We start from the raw sequence: 6895 nt of genomic DNA, 5'->3' as shown, positions 1-6895 counted from the left end.
CCAAAATCATGGGTTTTCGTTCAGCAGTGGAAGTAGGAGGCGCGCTCTACAATAGGCAAGGGTTTTCAAGTCTGCAAGTACGTTTTAAGCTGAGTTCCATGAACATTGTCCAAAATCATGTTTTAGGCCAAATCCACATTGCGACCAGTTCAGCATATGACAGGAGACACTGTTTGAGTGTAACAAACGTGAAACAATTCTTTTAGCCTTTTCTTATGAAAACAGGGTCCAAAATCATGGGTTTTCGTTCAGCAGTGGAAGTAGGAGGCGCGCTCTACAATAGGCAAGGGTTTTCAAGTCTGCAAGTACGTTTTAAGCTGAGTTCCATGAACATTGTCCAAAATCATGTTTTAACCAAAATCCACAATGCGACCAGTTCAGCATATGAGAGGAGACACTGTTTGAGTGTAACAAACGTGAAACATTTCTTTTAGCCTTTTCGCATGAAAACAGGGTCCAAAATCATGGGTTTTCGTTCAGCACTGGAAGTAGGAGGCGCGCTCTACAATAGGCAAGGGTTTTCAAGTCTGCAAGTACGTTTTAAGCTGAGTTCCATGAACATTGTCCAAAATCATGTTTTAGGCCAAATCCACATTGCGACCAGATCAGCATATGACAGGAGACACTGTTTGAGTGTAACAAACGTGAAACAATTCTTTTAGCCTTTTCGCATGAAAACAGGGTCCAAAATCATGGGTTTTCGTTCAGTAGTGGAAGTAGGAGGCGCGCTCTACAATAGGCAAGGGTTTTCAAGTCTGCAAGTACGTTTTAAGCTGAGTTCCATGAACATTGTCCAAAATCATGTTTTAGGCCAAATCCACATTGCGACCAGATCAGCATATGACAGGAGACACTGTTTGAGTGTAACAAACGTGAAACAATTCTTTTAGCCTTTTCGCATGAAAACAGGGTCCAAAATCATGGGTTTTCGTTCAGTAGTGGAAGTAGGAGGCGCGCTCTACAATAGGCAAGGGTTTTCAAGTCTGCAAGTACGTTTTAAGCTGAGTTCCATGAACATTGTCCAAAATCATGTTTTAACCAAAATCCACAATGCGACCAGTTCAGCATATGAGAGGAGACACTGTTTGTGTGTAACAAACGTGAAACATTTCTTTTAGCCTTTTTGCATGAAAACAGGGTCCAAAATCATGGGTTTTCGTTCAGCAGTGGAAGTAGGAGGCGCGCTCTACAATAGGCAAGGGTTTTCAAGTCTGCAAGTACGTTTTAAGCTGAGTTCCATGAACATTGTCCAAAATCATGTTTTAACCAAAATCCACAATGCGACCAGTTCAGCATATGAGAGGAGACACTGTTTGTGTGTAACAAACGTGAAACATTTCTTTTAGCCATTTTGCATGAAAACAGGGTCCAAAATCATGGGTTTTCGTTCAGCAGTGGAAGTAGGAGGCGCGCTCTACAATAGGCAAGGGTTTTCAAGTCTGCAAGTACGTTTTAAGCTGAGTTCCATGAACATTGTCCAAAATCATGTTTTAACCTAAATCCACAATGCGACCAGTTCAGCATATGAGAGGAGCCACTGTTTGAGTGTAACAAACGTGAAACATTTCTTTTAGCCTTTTTGCATGAAAACAGGGTCCAAAATCATGGGTTTTCGTTCAGCAGTGGAAGTAGGAGGCGCGCTCTACAATAGGCAAGGGTTTTCAAGTCTGCAAGTACGTTTTAAGCTGAGTTCCATGAACATTGTCCAAAATCATGTTTTAACCAAAATCCACAATGCGACCAGTTCAGCATATGAGAGGAGACACTGTTTGTGTGTAACAAACGTGAAACATTTCTTTTAGCCATTTTGCATGAAAACAGGGTCCAAAATCATGGGTTTTCGTTCAGCAGTGGAAGTAGGAGGCGCGCTCTACAATAGGCAAGGGTTTTCAAGTCTGCAAGTACGTTTTAAGCTGAGTTCCATGAACATTGTCCAAAATCATGTTTTAACCAAAATCCACAATGCGACCAGTTCAGCATATGAGAGGAGACACTGTTTGTGTGTAACAAACGTGAAACATTTATTTTAGCCTTTTCGCATGAAAACAGGGTCCAAAATCATGGGTTTTCGTTCAGCAGTGGAAGTAGGAGGCGCGCTCTACAATAGGCAAGGGTTTTCAAGTCTGCAAGTACGTTTTAAGCTGAGTTCCATGAACATTGTCCAAAATCATGTTTTAACCTAAATCCACAATGCGACCAGTTCAGCATATGAGAGGAGCCACTGTTTGAGTGTAACAAACGTGAAACATTTCTTTTAGCCTTTTTGCATGAAAACAGGGTCCAAAATCATGGGTTTTCGTTCAGCAGTGGAAGTAGGAGGCGCGCTCTACAATAGGCAAGGGTTTTCAAGTCTGCAAGTACGTTTTAAGCTGAGTTCCATGAACATTGTCCAAAATCATGTTTTAGGCCAAATCCACATTGCGACCAGTTCAGCATATGACAGGAGACACTGTTTGAGTGTAACAAACGTGAAACAATTCTTTTAGCCTTTTCTTATGAAAACAGGGTCCAAAATCATGGGTTTTCGTTCAGCAGTGGAAGTAGGAGGCGCGCTCTACAATAGGCAAGGGTTTTCAAGTCTGCAAGTACGTTTTAAGCTGAGTTCCATGAACATTGTCCAAAATCATGTTTTAACCAAAATCCACAATGCGACCAGTTCAGCATATGAGAGGAGACACTGTTTGAGTGTAACAAACGTGAAACATTTCTTTTAGCCTTTTCGCATGAAAACAGGGTCCAAAATCATGGGTTTTCGTTCAGCACTGGAAGTAGGAGGCGCGCTCTACAATAGGCAAGGGTTTTCAAGTCTGCAAGTACGTTTTAAGCTGAGTTCCATGAACATTGTCCAAAATCATGTTTTAGGCCAAATCCACATTGCGACCAGATCAGCATATGACAGGAGACACTGTTTGAGTGTAACAAACGTGAAACAATTCTTTTAGCCTTTCCGCATGAAAACAGGGTCCAAAATCATGGGTTTTCGTTCAGTAGTGGAAGTAGGAGGCGCGCTCTACAATAGGCAAGGGTTTTCAAGTCTGCAAGTACGTTTTAAGCTGAGTTCCATGAACATTGTCCAAAATCATGTTTTAGGCCAAATCCACATTGCGACCAGATCAGCATATGACAGGAGACACTGTTTGAGTGTAACAAACGTGAAACAATTCTTTTAGCCTTTTCGCATGAAAACAGGGTCCAAAATCATGGGTTTTCGTTCAGTAGTGGAAGTAGGAGGCGCGCTCTACAATAGGCAAGGGTTTTCAAGTCTGCAAGTACGTTTTAAGCTGAGTTCCATGAACATTGTCCAAAATCATGTTTTAGGCCAAATCCACAATGCGACCAGTTCAGCATATGAGAGGAGCCACTGTTTGAGTGTAACAAACGTGAAACATTTCTTTTAGCCTTTTTGCATGAAAACAGGGTCCAAAATCATGGGTTTTCGTTCAGCAGTGGAAGTAGGAGGCGCGCTCTACAATAGGCAAGGGTTTTCAAGTCTGCAAGTACGTTTTAAGCTGAGTTCCATGAACATTGTCCAAAATCATGTTTTAGGCCAAATCCACATTGCGACCAGTTCAGCATATGACAGGAGACACTGTTTGAGTGTAACAAACGTGAAACAATTCTTTTAGCCTTTTCTTATGAAAACAGGGTCCAAAATCATGGGTTTTCGTTCAGCAGTGGAAGTAGGAGGCGCGCTCTACAATAGGCAAGGGTTTTCAAGTCTGCAAGTACGTTTTAAGCTGAGTTCCATGAACATTGTCCAAAATCATGTTTTAACCAAAATCCACAATGCGACCAGTTCAGCATATGAGAGGAGACACTGTTTGTGTGTAACAAACGTGAAACATTTCTTTTAGCCTTTTTGCATGAAAACAGGGTCCAAAATCATGGGTTTTCGTTCAGCAGTGGAAGTAGGAGGCGCGCTCTACAATAGGCAAGGGTTTTCAAGTCTGCAAGTACGTTTTAAGCTGAGTTCCATGAACATTGTCCAAAATCATGTTTTAACCAAAATCCACAATGCGACCAGTTCAGCATATGAGAGGAGACACTGTTTGTGTGTAACAAACGTGAAACATTTCTTTTAGCCATTTTGCATGAAAACAGGGTCCAAAATCATGGGTTTTCATTCAGCAGTGGAAGTAGGAGGCGCGCTCTACAATAGGCAAGGGTTTTCAAGTCTGCAAGTACGTTTTAAGCTGACTTCCATGAACATTGTCCAAAATCATGTTTTAGGCCAAATCCACATTGCGACCAGTTCAGCATATGACAGGAGACACTGTTTGAGTGTAACAAACGTGAAACAATTCTTTTAGCCTTTTCTTATGAAAACAGGGTCCAAAATCATGGGTTTTCGTTCAGCAGTGGAAGTAGGAGGCGCGCTCTACAATAGGCAAGGGTTTTCAAGTCTGCAAGTACGTTTTAAGCTGAGTTCCATGAACATTGTCCAAAATCATGTTTTAACCAAAATCCACAATGCGACCAGTTCAGCATATGAGAGGAGACACTGTTTGTGTGTAACAAACGTGAAACATTTATTTTAGCCTTTTCGCATGAAAACAGGGTCCAAAATCATGGGTTTTCGTTCAGCAGTGGAAGTAGGAGGCGCGCTCTACAATAGGCAAGGGTTTTCAAGTCTGCAAGTACGTTTTAAGCTGAGTTCCATGAACATTGTCCAAAATCATGTTTTAGGCCAAATCCACATTGCGACCAGTTCAGCATATGACAGGAGACACTGTTTGAGTGTAACAAACGTGAAACAATTCTTTTAGCCTTTTCTTATGAAAACAGGGTCCAAAATCATGGGTTTTCGTTCAGCAGTGGAAGTAGGAGGCGCGCTCTACAATAGGCAAGGGTTTTCAAGTCTGCAAGTACGTTTTAAGCTGAGTTCCATGAACATTGTCCAAAATCATGTTTTAACCAAAATCCACAATGCGACCAGTTCAGCATATGAGAGGAGACACTGTTTGTGTGTAACAAACGTGAAACATTTCTTTTAGCCTTTTTGCATGAAAACAGGGTCCAAAATCATGGGTTTTCGTTCAGCAGTGGAAGTAGGAGGCGCGCTCTACAATAGGCAAGGGTTTTCAAGTCTGCAAGTACGTTTTAAGCTGAGTTCCATGAACATTGTCCAAAATCATGTTTTAACCAAAATCCACAATGCGACCAGTTCAGCATATGAGAGGAGACACTGTTTGTGTGTAACAAACGTGAAACATTTCTTTTAGCCATTTTGCATGAAAACAGGGTCCAAAATCATGGGTTTTCATTCAGCAGTGGAAGTAGGAGGCGCGCTCTACAATAGGCAAGGGTTTTCAAGTCTGCAAGTACGTTTTAAGCTGAGTTCCATGAACATTGTCCAAAATCATGTTTTAGGCCAAATCCACATTGCGACCAGTTCAGCATATGACAGGAGACACTGTTTGAGTGTAACAAACGTGAAACAATTCTTTTAGCCTTTTCTTATGAAAACAGGGTCCAAAATCATGGGTTTTCGTTCAGCAGTGGAAGTAGGAGGCGCGCTCTACAATAGGCAAGGGTTTTCAAGTCTGCAAGTACGTTTTAAGCTGAGTTCCATGAACATTGTCCAAAATCATGTTTTAACCAAAATCCACAATGCGACCAGTTCAGCATATGAGAGGAGACACTGTTTGTGTGTAACAAACGTGAAACATTTATTTTAGCCTTTTCGCATGAAAACAGGGTCCAAAATCATGGGTTTTCGTTCAGCAGTGGAAGTAGGAGGCGCGCTCTACAATAGGCAAGGGTTTTCAAGTCTGCAAGTACGTTTTAAGCTGAGTTCCATGAACATTGTCCAAAATCATGTTTTAGGCCAAATCCACAATGCGACCAGTTCAGCATATGAGAGGAGCCACTGTTTGAGTGTAACAAACGTGAAACATTTCTTTTAGCCTTTTTGCATGAAAACAGGGTCCAAAATCATGGGTTTTCGTTCAGCAGTGGAAGTAGGAGGCGCGCTCTACAATAGGCAAGGGTTTTCAAGTCTGCAAGTACGTTTTAAGCTGAGTTCCATGAACATTGTCCAAAATCATGTTTTAGGCCAAATCCACATTGCGACCAGTTCAGCATATGACAGGAGACACTGTTTGAGTGTAACAAACGTGAAACAATTCTTTTAGCCTTTTCTTATGAAAACAGGGTCCAAAATCATGGGTTTTCGTTCAGCAGTGGAAGTAGGAGGCGCGCTCTACAATAGGCAAGGGTTTTCAAGTCTGCAAGTACGTTTTAAGCTGAGTTCCATGAACATTGTCCAAAATCATGTTTTAACCAAAATCCACAATGCGACCAGTTCAGCATATGAGAGGAGACACTGTTTGAGTGTAACAAACGTGAAACATTTCTTTTAGCCTTTTCGCATGAAAACAGGGTCCAAAATCATGGGTTTTCGTTCAGCACTGGAAGTAGGAGGCGCGCTCTACAATAGGCAAGGGTTTTCAAGTCTGCAAGTACGTTTTAAGCTGAGTTCCATGAACATTGTCCAAAATCATGTTTTAGGCCAAATCCACATTGCGACCAGATCAGCATATGACAGGAGACACTGTTTGAGTGTAACAAACGTGAAACAATTCTTTTAGCCTTTCCGCATGAAAACAGGGTCCAAAATCATGGGTTTTCGTTCAGTAGTGGAAGTAGGAGGCGCGCTCTACAATAGGCAAGGGTTTTCAAGTCTGCAAGTACGTTTTAAGCTGAGTTCCATGAACATTGTCCAAAATCATGTTTTAGGCCAAATCCACATTGCGACCAGATCAGCATATGACAGGAGACACTGTTTGAGTGTAACAAACGTGAAACAATTCTTTTAGCCTTTTCGCATGAAAACAGGGTCCAAAATCATGGGTTTTCGTTCAGTAGTGGAAGTAGGAGGCGCGCTCTACAATAG

Source organism: Coregonus lavaretus (genome assembly GCF_964263955.1).
Source record: "Coregonus lavaretus genome assembly, contig: HAP1_SCAFFOLD_360, whole genome shotgun sequence".
NCBI classification, from domain to species: domain Eukaryota; kingdom Metazoa; phylum Chordata; class Actinopteri; order Salmoniformes; family Salmonidae; genus Coregonus; species Coregonus lavaretus.
The sequence above is the reverse complement of the archived record's forward strand: the minus strand, read 5'-3'. Positions refer to the sequence as shown.